The following is an 11,491-nucleotide window of genomic DNA, read 5'->3' as shown; positions in this document are numbered from 1 at the left end:
AACAAGGTGTTCCTGATGATGCAATTATTTCCTTATTCCTTATAAGGAAGAGCCCGTACTTGGTTTTTTGGAGTACTTGCCGGATCAATTACATCTTGGGATGCATTAGCAACACAGTTTGTTTTGTGATTAAACCCACCGACAATTAATGCTCATCTTCGAAATGATATTACTGCTTATCATCAGTTGGATGATGAAAATCTTCACACCACATAGGAACATTATAAAAATTTACTTTGGCATTGTCTCATGCACGGCATTCAACTAGAAACGCAAATTGAGATTTTTCATAATGGGCTAAATTCACATAAAAGGAATCTTGTTGACGCATCAGCTAATGGACCTTTTCTAGATTCTAATTATAATGATGCTGTGAGAATTCTTGAGAGAATTGCTCAGAATGATTATCAATAACCCATCTTCAGAGCTGCAAAAGCAAAAACTACTCCAGGAGTTATTGAATTGGACGCAATAACTGCACTAAGTGCTCAAGTTTCTTCTCTCACAAACATGATTAAAAATATGCAAGGGACTAGTGGTGTTGCACCTATACAAGTCGCTCAGCAAGTTGATGTTCCTACCTTTTGTTGTGAGATTTGTAGTGACAACCATAGCTGTAAAGATTGTCCGCAACATGCAAAGAATGACTGTTATATTAGTAACATCTATAACAATTCTTATGGAAATTCTTACAACAACTCTGCACGCAACTTACAGTTTTGGGGAACTCAGAATGCTGGATAAAATGCTACGACATTCAGATATGGGAATACATTTACTCAGGGCAATTATAATCCTAGGCAAGGGAACTACAATCAACAACAGCATAACTACAATAAGCACACTTAGATACATCCACAACAATGCCAGACACATCCACACCAAAATCCGATATAGCCACAACACTCTTCACTATCAAATCAACATGTTCAAGGACATCGACAGTAACCATACACTCAAGCTTCTACTTCTGACTCGTTAGCAGCTCTTGAGTCGTTAATGCAGGAACATATTACTCGCATGGAAGCTATCATACAATGAAATTCATCTTTCAGTGAAGCACTGGAAGCGCAATTAGGACAACTTGCTTCAAATCTAAATACTCGACCACCAGGTTCATTACCTAGTGACACGAAAAATCCTAGTCCAAGGGGGAAAGAACATTGTAAGGCTATCACTCTTCGGAGTGGTAAACAAACTAGCAAATCATTTATCGACTCTACTGTAGCACCTCAAGATATGGATGGAGTGATCACTGGTGAGAAGGTTGAATCTGAAGAATTTGTCGATGCAATAGATAAAGAAGTTCCATAAATTGTCACTCATATGCCTAATATCAGACCTTCAAATTTGTTGATGCAATCAAAGGTGTCGGCGCAAGCAAATATATCTCTACCTTTACCCTTCTCACAAAGATTCAGGAAGAATGAGCATGACAAGTAGTATTAGCAGTTCCTAGACACACTGAAGCAACTACAAATCAACATTCCTTTAGTGGATGCTCTGGTACTAATTCTAAGTTATGGGAAATTTATGAAAGACCTCTTGTCCAAGAAGAAAAATCTCACTAATATTGAAACTATTACACTCACAGAAGGTTGTAATGTTGTTTTGACAAACAAGTTGCCCCCTAAATTGAAAGATCCTGGGAGCTTTACCATCCCATGTTCACTTGGCAATCATTATTTGGGTAAGGCTTTATGTGACTTAGGAGCTAGCATTAACCTAATGCCACTATCCACTTTTAGAAAGTTTGGAATTAGTCACATAAAATCTACTACAGTGACATTACAACTAGTCAATCGATCCTTGGCTAAACCTGAAGGGAAAATAAAAGACGTCTTAGTTCGTGTAGATAAATTTGTTTTTTCGGCTGATTTGATCATACTTGACTGTGAGACAGACAAGGAGGTTCCCATAATCTTGGGACGACCATTTTTAGCCACCAACCAAACTTTGATTGATGTTTATAAATGTGAACTAACCATGCAACTTAATGAAGAGAAAGTTACCTTTAGTGTTTTTGAATCTTTTCAATACAACGACAAAGAAGAATGACATACTGTTGATGTGTTAGATGATCTAATCAAGGAAGAATTCAATGACCAAAGCACAGTACTTTTGGAAGAGTTTGCAGTGACGTCTGATGCCGAATGTTTAGACGATTGTGATAGCATGGTTGAAGCTAATAATCTTGAACTCAAGCATGGATGGCAGATTGAATCCTTAGACCTAGCCAACAAAAAAACCCTAATTTTCAAATCATTTATTGAAGAAGCTCCTACTCTGGAATTGAAACCACTACCTCCTCATCTTAAATATGTCTTTCTAGGTGATCACAATACTCTCTGAGTTATTGTTTCCGCAACACTGGATGTAATTCAAGAAGAGAAATTGGTTCATCTTCTCAAGCAACATAAACGAGCTATTTCTTGGAGTATTGTTGATATTCAAGGTAATTTGGAAGATGAAGGCAAGCAATCGATTGTTTAGCAAAGAAGATTAAATGAGAAGATGAAGGAAGTTGTCAAGAAAGAAAATCATAAAATGGCTTGATGCTAGAATTATTTACCTGATTTCTGATAGCAATTGGGTAAGTCCAGTGCAATGCGTACCTAAAAAGAGTGGTATCACTGTGGTTCGCAACGATAAGGATGAATTAATTCCTACACGTATTCGCACGGGATGGTGAGTTTGTATGGATTATTCCAAATTGAATGCAGTCACAAAGAAGGATCACTGGCCGCTTCCTTTTATTGACCAAATGCTGGAAAAGCCTATCATTGCTTTTTAGACGACTATTTTGGGTACAATCAAATTTCTATTGCACCGGAGGATCAGGAGAAAACAACCTTTGTCTGTCCCTTTGGTACTTTATCTTTTCACCGTATGCCTTTCGGTCTGTACAATGCACCAGCCACATTTCTAAGATGCATGATGACAATATTCTCAGTTATGATCGAAAACTCTTTAGAGGTATTTATGGATGATTTCTCAGTCTATGGGAATGATTTTGATCATTGCGTTGACAATTTGGATAAAGTACTGAAGCAATGTGAGGACACACATCTTATTCTGAGTTGGGAAAAATGTCATTTCATGGCAACTGAAGGTATTGTATTAGAACACCGCATCTCTAGTCAAGGCATTCAAGTAGACAAAGTTAATGTGGAAATCATTGAAAAATTACCTCCACCAAAAACGTGAGGGGTATTCGCGGTTTTTTGGGACATGTGATGTTTTACCGAAGTTTTATTAGAGATTTTTCAAAAGTTACAAAGCCCTTTTACTCATTGCTAGAACAGAATCGAAAATTCTTCTTTGACGATGCATGTCTGGATACCTTTTTTCAGTTAAAAAACAAGCTAGTAAATGCACCCTTTATCGTTTCACCCAATTGGTCTCAACCTTTTGAAGTTATGTGCGATGCAAGCTACTTTGTCGTGGGTGCGACAACGAAAGGTAAAAATATCTCACACCATCTATTATGCTAGCAAAACTCTTACAGAGGCTCAACTCAATTATACCACCAGTGAGAAAGAATTGCTGGTTGTAGTCTTTGCTTTCGACAAGTTTCGTTCCTATCTTGTTGGCGCAAAGGTTATGGTATTCACTGATCACGCGATGCTAAGATATCTATTTGCGAAAAAGGATGCCAAACCAAGACTGATATACTGGATATTGATGTTGTAAGAATTTGACATCGAGATAAAAGACCGTAAGGGTTTAGAGAATCAAGTCATAGACTATCTGCCTTTATTGGAAGCTAGTAGCGAAGATGGAAACATACTTCAAATTGTCGACGAATTCTTAGATGAGAAGTTATTTGTTGTATATGCAACCCCTTGGTATGCGGATTTTGTTAATTATCTAGTGTGTAGAAAAATCCCATTGGGTGTCACAGGCCATAAAAAGAAAGTCTTCTTTGTAATGTAGTGAAGTATCATTGGAACGAGTCACATTTATTCAAGGTATGAAATGAAAATATTATTCGACGTTGTGTTTCGAAAAAGGAGATGCTTTCAATCCTGAAGCATTGTCATGATGCTCCTTATGGAGGTCATTTCGGTGGTATGAGAACTGCTGCTAAAGTTCTCCAATCAGGATTCTACTAGCTGACATTATTTAAAGACGCCCACAATTTTGTGAATCAATGTGATAAGTGTTAGCGCATGGATTCTATATCCCGACGCAATGAAATGTTGCAGTAGCCAAACATGGAGGTTGAATTATTCGATGTTTGGGGTATGGATTTTATGGGACCATTTTCGAGTTCATTTGGAAATCTTTATATATTACTGGCTGTTGACTATGTCTCAAACTGGGTTGAAGCTATTACAGTCCCAAAGGATGGTGCTAAGACAATGCTAAAATTTTTTCATATACTCACCCGCTTTGGCACACCAAAGGCATTGATTAGTGATCAGGGTACACACTTTCATTGCAACCAAGTAACGACCACACTGAAAAGATATGGAGTTAATCATAGTGCAGTCACAATTTGAGATTTACATAATGGAAACTAGTTCGAAGTGAACGGACAGAGGCTGAAACACTATTTTTGCAACAATGATCAAAAGCAGGCAGAGGCGATTAAATTGGTCGAAAAGTTTTAATTTTTACTTATTACCCGATAATTTTAGTTTGTTTTATTTATGTTTTGTTAAAGTTTGTTTTCCTTCCTTTTTGTAGAATAATTAGGTACCATTATCGACGCATTGAAATCTTACTGTCAGCGTATTCCATAGGTATTTAATACCATTTATAGCTCATCAGAATTTAGAGAAATTCATATTCCACCATTGGATCAAAACTCACTCAACCGTTTGATCCTTCTGAGTGGGCACAATTTCTATTGGATACAACTCTTCCCGCCAGTCTTATATCTCTCCAAAAAAAATACGCCGCTCCATCTTCCTCTTTCACCCCTATAAATCCCCTCCTATTGTACCGACTGTAACACATTCAAGAAACCATTTTTATTTCTTTTCTCTTCTCAAAATCATATCTTTTTACCTTTAAACCGTTCTCCCCCAACAAAAGATGGCCAAAGCAAGAGGGTCGGTCAAGAAAGCTACCAAATTTTCTAGAGAATATGCATCCTTTGCTACCACAGTTCGTGAATCAGAATCCCTCAGGCCAATGCAGACAAAGGAGCCAGTAATCTTTTTGAATAAAGTAGCAAAGGAACAAATTCATGAAAATATAGTGAAGTGAAACTTCCATCCTGAGTAGGGCACTTCCTTTTTGCCACAACAAGACTTGGGTAAGCAAGTCTCCAAAACCATTTCGAATTTAAAATGGGAAACCTTTTGCACCCATCCTGGTAGCTACTATCCTTCACTAGTACGTGAGTTTTATGCTAATCTCTACGATCATGAGTTAGAGTTCATTTTCGTTCGAGAAGGTTTAATATCATGGGACGCTGCAACAATCAACGAGCTTTGTCGCTACAATAGAAAACATGGAGAAATCTCATAATTTGTTTTATGCTTATTCTAGAGCCTGGAACAGTTCTATTGTAGCCACATTAGGCCAAGTAAGCCACTCCCCACTATCAGAATTCCTTGTGTTTCCACCAATCATTCGCAATTATGACCCCTCTTCCTTGAATGATGACTTAAAAGGCCGAGATAGACCAGTGGCATCCCCACTCATTATGTAGGTCTCTGATACTGAGAAAGAAGAGGAATCCAGGGACATTGAATAATGCTTGCGGAAGATTGATAGCTTGTTTAAGGATGGTATTTTTGCTGATTAAGAGGACACTGTTGTTGAGAAGGAGGTTGCTACTGCAAAAGAGGAAGTTGTTGTTGAGGATGAAAAAGTTGTTAAAAGTGAGAAAGAAAAAGAAGAAGAAGATTCTATTGAGAAGATTGCCACCGCACCCGAGTCTGTGGGTGCAAATATTGATAAGTTGGAGTGAACTGGAGTGAGACTGGTGAAAGTTGCTGAGGTAACTAGTGAGGAGCAATGTAATTCATTGGCAATAATGGTCTACACTGGACCACTCCAAGTGACCTCTCCTACAAAAACAACAGTCGATGATGACGGGGCAGAGCCAGACACTGAGGGGCAATCCGAAGACCCTGTAAAGCCTAAAGAAAAGAAAAGGAAGTGCTTCAAGGATAAATAAATAAAATAAAGAGGAGAAAGAAACATCATGCAGCCACATCGATGGTGCAAAAAACTGAGTTAGTTTATTTTAAGCTTTAGTTATAGTATTCATGCGCATGTAGTTGTAGGTTTTATTTTGATAAATATATATTGTCATTGCATTTTTATTGTCATTACATTTTCATGTTAGTGCATTGGGGACAATGCAAACCTTAAGTTTAGGGGAATGCACATGAGGCTTGGAAAGGCACCCACATTTAAAAACAAATCGAAAATGAAGCATGCAAGTTTTAATTATAGTTAATGAAAATTGTTCAAAATTTTTGTTACATTTGATGCTTAATTCTTGAATCATGTAAATTATCAATGAGTGAGTTGGATAAATTTGACAGAAGTTGTAGCTTCAATTCTTTGATGAATGGATTAGGTTGCATTAGTAATGGATGGCTGTCATCATTCCTTCAATCTTGAATGAATTTTATTTTTACAACTACTTATATATGTACATATAGTTATAAAGTAGAGACTCCAAAGTGGGTGTTTTATAGAATGTTAAAAAGGGAACACTCTAATACAAGCATTAGAAAAATTAATCTAGCCAAAGGCTGTTGCTGCATTAGTGTGTGTCGACGCAATTACGTACTCCCTGGGGGTTTGTTGCACCCCATCATTACTTCTCAGGAACAAGGGTACAGTAATGCAATGATGTCCCTTATTCTAAAAAAAATATATGTATGTATTTACTTAGTATTGTACAATAAATGTTGCAATGGTAGATAGAACTTAGGGTTTAAAGCATGATACTAGCTTTGATGAAGTTGCAACCTTATTCATTCATGCTTATGAATTTTCAATGCAATATTCTTTCATCTGAATGTGATTCATCCATTGGGAAATTAGAGGATTCAAGTTACTAGAATGATCATTTGCCTTAGTAAAATTTTTGTAGCCTTGCTAGTTTCTGTTTTACTTGAGGACAACTAAAAACTCAAGTTTGTAGGTGTGATAGCACTAGAAAGAACATAGGTTTTCCCCATTACTTATTGGTTAAATTGTTCCCATTTAGTTATCATTAGCATACATTTTAGCATTTTTAGTTTAGTAAATTGCATTTTATAACTCAATGAATCCTAGCCTATTTTATCATTAATTTTGCTATCTTATTGCATTAATGTCGCTGTATGAGTTAATACCAGATTGCGTCTAGAATTTTTGCTGCACCTGACAGCTGTCCGGATAAGAACCAAAACTGTGTGAGCTGTCCAGTCTAGTATAACCAACCTACATGTACAAGGATAGAATAATTTTGAGGAAAGGACACATGTACTGTTGGAGGAGGACATAAAAGGTGGACGTGAGAAGAAAAAAAGGAGTTTTTTTTCTCCATCATCATCTTCATCATCCTACCTTGAAACTTACGGCCATGGCAGCTTAAGCCTCTCACGGGTGAGCCAATGTGAAAACCGAATGTAGACTAGCTCTTGACGAGGAGATCTAAGTGTGAGACAAGAGGGAATAGAGAGATTCAGTCGAGTTGTCTAGGAATAGAATTATCAACTCGATTCTTTCTTATTTCTTTCTAAATGCTAGTGATTACTCTCTAGTTTCTGATTGTATGGAAGTACTGATGAATTCTTGGTGAAATGTTATCTTATTTAATCTTTCTTTTATTGTTTCATCTTCGGGTTTGAATGTAACACAGAAGTGTTATTGTAGTCACTAACACTTGAAAGTGTAGTGACAGTTTGAGCTAGCAAGCATTTCAACGGAAGTTGAGTGAGGATTAGAGGAATTTAGTCCACTTGTTCTTAATAGTGTCGTATTGCCATCATCGGAAGGTGAGCTTAATATGCATGTTTAAGCCTCAGATTAAATAGAGGAGTAATGCTGAGTAGGATTTACATTGAATTTTATTGCCTCGACAATCACCAACACTTTTATAACTTGTGAGCATTTAGTATTCTGCTGAAGATTCATGTTGGGGATCCCAGTTTATCACTATCATATTTTATTTTATCATTTTCAAGTTATTGCATCGACAACTATCCTTAAAATTTATCTTATCTATATCTAGTTATTGTACCGACATTAGTAGAAAAAGACTACCATCCCTGTGGGATCGATATTCGGCAGACTCACATCTATCTACTATACTTGCATCGGCAGTGTACGCTTGCACATTATTTCTATGACATTAAACAGCCGATCAGTGACAGACTCAAATTCTCCCAATATGCGCTGCTTTGACAATATATCTTTCATAAATTTCACGTAGTTGGGCATTTTCTCCAAAGCTTCAACTAGCGATATGTTAATATGGAGTTGTTTCAATACCTCTAAAACTCTTTTGAACTGAATATCTTGCTTAAAATTGTGAAATCACTGAGGAAAAGGTAAAGGTAATCGTCTTTCAGGTTGCTGATATTGTTTTACTGTGGCATTTTTGTCGACAACTTGATCTGATTCTGCCATAGAATTTTGCTACTTACCCTTTTTAGATTCAGTATGTTTTTCAGATGACTCTGAGGTCTTTATGTGGTTGTTATTCAAGTTATCCTCTCCTATCATGGCATCTTGAGCAACGTTATCAAGCTGAGTTCTGCTTCTAAGAGTGATGGCCTTGCACTACTCCTTCCCTTATGATGTTAAATTCTCGTATCACTTGGTAATACCCCTTATGGTCTCGAATTTAATGCATTCACTATTTGCCCTACTTGATTATCAAGAGCTCAAAGATATGCAGCTGACTCAGAATTATAGTATCATTATTGGCCATTACTCCTTCAATAAGGCTTCAATAGATGATGATGATGAAACTGATGCCTGACTTTGCTGGACATTTTGCCTCGGCATAGGTTGATTATAACCAGGCAGTGCATTGATGACATTCTATCTTGTCGTATTGGTAAAATTCCCCGTACCTTGATTATTTAAACTAATTTTTGAATGTTGCTTCCAGCTAGGATTATACGTGTTGGAATAGGGGTTACTGTTTCGGTTGAAATTATTCATGTAGCACACGGATGCTGAGTTTGATGGGCATTCATCAAACACAAGGTCTTCACCACAATAAACACATGATAGTGTGGTTGATTTCATCTCCTCGACTACAATAGGCCTTTTCATTGTTTTGATCATGTTAGATAAAGAAGATACCTGGGCTGTCAACAAAGTGATTGCATCCAGTTCCATACTACCAACAACTCTCTTGCCTATCCCAACTCTTGTGGTAGGATATTGATAATTATTGTTGGCAATCTTTTCCAAAATCTCATATGTTTCTTTATAAGATTTATCGAAAAAAGTACCATTTGTAGAAGCATCAACTACCACCCTCATAAGTGCATTCAACCCATTATAGAATATCTTCATATAAGTCTAATGTTGAAATCCATGCATCGAACATTTCTGAATAAAGTCTTTAAATCATTCCCAAGCTTCATCTATTGTTTCATCCTCTGATTACCAAAAATATGTGATGTCATTTCTAAGCTTGGCATTCATATTTGGGGGATTATACCATAGCAAAAACCTCTGTAAAAGATCATTCCAATCATTCCATGATCCCACTATCCACGACGACAAAGCATTTAACCATGCTCTCGCATAATCTCTTCAGGGAAATAATTTAAGCCGCAAGGCATCTTCAAGCACACCCTGTTGTCTAAACGAGTCACAAACCTCTAAAAAAATTTGTAAATGGAGTCTTGGATCTTCAATGGGTAATCCACTGATGATGTAAGCTCATCCTCGTAAGGTGATTATGAGTCGTGAAAGTTCCCGATCGAAATTAAGAAGTACCAAATGTAATGTATTTTGTAAAGGTTGGAAACGTGAATGGCGGGCTTTAGAAAGGTGGTTTGATGGAAAATAAAGGAAGAAGAAAGGATAATCTTGAATTCGATTTAAGGACTTAAGAATGAACCAATATTATAGAACAATACTAACCCAATCCCTATATTAGTACTTGAAACGAATACAAAAGGAAACAAGAACTGTGACCCTCTATCTAGCAAGATAGGAACCAATCGGCATCAAGGATGAACACTACACTTCTAAGAAGTGATAAGTTCGAATGAAAAAGATTAATGCCACAAGGGATACTTGATAAGTCAATTTGAGTCAATTGAGAACAAGGAGAGGGAACACTCAGAATAAGATTAAAATTCATCAAAGGTTGTTACAAAATGTCTCAAGCCTTATATTTATAAGTTGTACAATGAACCAGCCGAATAGGCATGTGCTAACAATTAAAATAAATGTGCTTGATGTCTATTAATTTGGTCAAAGCATCCCTTATCAGTTTGTAGACGTTGATGATGCCAAAAGCCTTGTTGACATGGTGAATTTTGAATTCTCAAACAGCCATTTACATTGGTCCTTGAGAGTTAATTGAATGTGCATGGAATTAAATGGTTTCAATAGTGTGAACATGAATTGATGTTGCCTTGATAACTGAATGGTCACTTGGGATATGTAGATCATTAGTGCAGATCGGACGAAGAGTCTCAAGGTATGAAAAGCAACAAGTGAATGGTTCCATAGCTGTGAACTTGGTAGCCAATCGAATGGTCAAGTGTGAAAACACTTTATGCTTTGCTTCTCACAAAATGGCTCATAGGAGGTTATGTTAAACTCTTTAAATGTTGTTTACGCAACACAAATAGTTTGGGAGGAAGCTTCCTAGTACCAGCAATGTGAACAATCTGGTCAAAACTAGGATAAGGTTTAAATGCAACAATTTAAGACAAAAACACACACATTTAAGTTGTATGAACTTAAACAAGTATTAATGATACAAAAACTAATACACATAATTAAAGTCCAATATTTAAGACACACATTTAAGATGTCTAAACTAAGACATAATTAAAACTAAAACTAAAATAACTAAATGGATAAAATCCTTATTTTCAGCAACCTAATTTAAACACACAAATATTAAAGTTTTACACGCAGCACATTTCATGGGATGCATGGTTCGCATGAAATGCATGGGTTGCATGGAATGTGTGAAATGCATGTTTTGCATGAAACACATGGAGTGCATGGCCAAACTCAATCAATTAAAACCATGACAGCTTCTTTAAACTTTTCGGCTTGTGCGCAAGTAATTGGCCCTCTTGGAAGCACGATTGGATCTTGCAAGGTTTCACAAGTTGCTTGTTCGACATCAACAGTTTTGGGTCTATGCTCGCATCATCCCCCCCTTTCAAACTGATTTGTCACAAAATCATCCCCTATATCATAAAGAGAGAGATTAGAAAATTGAAACTTGCACTAATGTTATACTCACATGGGAGGTCCAATTTGTATGAATTATCGATAATCTTCTCCAACACTTGAAAAGGTCCATCACCTCGGGATAACAACT

The 11,491-nt window shown here is 36.7% G+C and overlaps 1 non-coding gene across 1 annotated transcript; it reads left to right on the top strand.

The window, feature by feature from the left end:
* Window positions 1-9,505: 9,505 nt before the first annotated feature.
* On the top strand, window positions 9,506-9,612 carry LOC128035702 (small nucleolar RNA R71). Its single transcript, XR_008192253.1, has one exon. It is a non-coding gene; the product is annotated as a small nucleolar RNA R71 (small nucleolar RNA).
* The last annotated feature ends 1,879 nt before the right edge of the window (window positions 9,613-11,491 follow it).

This window comes from Gossypium raimondii, chromosome 12 (assembly GCF_025698545.1).
Source record: "Gossypium raimondii isolate GPD5lz chromosome 12, ASM2569854v1, whole genome shotgun sequence".
Lineage (NCBI taxonomy): Eukaryota > Viridiplantae > Streptophyta > Magnoliopsida > Malvales > Malvaceae > Gossypium > Gossypium raimondii.
Note: the sequence above shows the minus strand (reverse complement) of the source record. Positions and strands in the feature narration are given on the sequence as shown.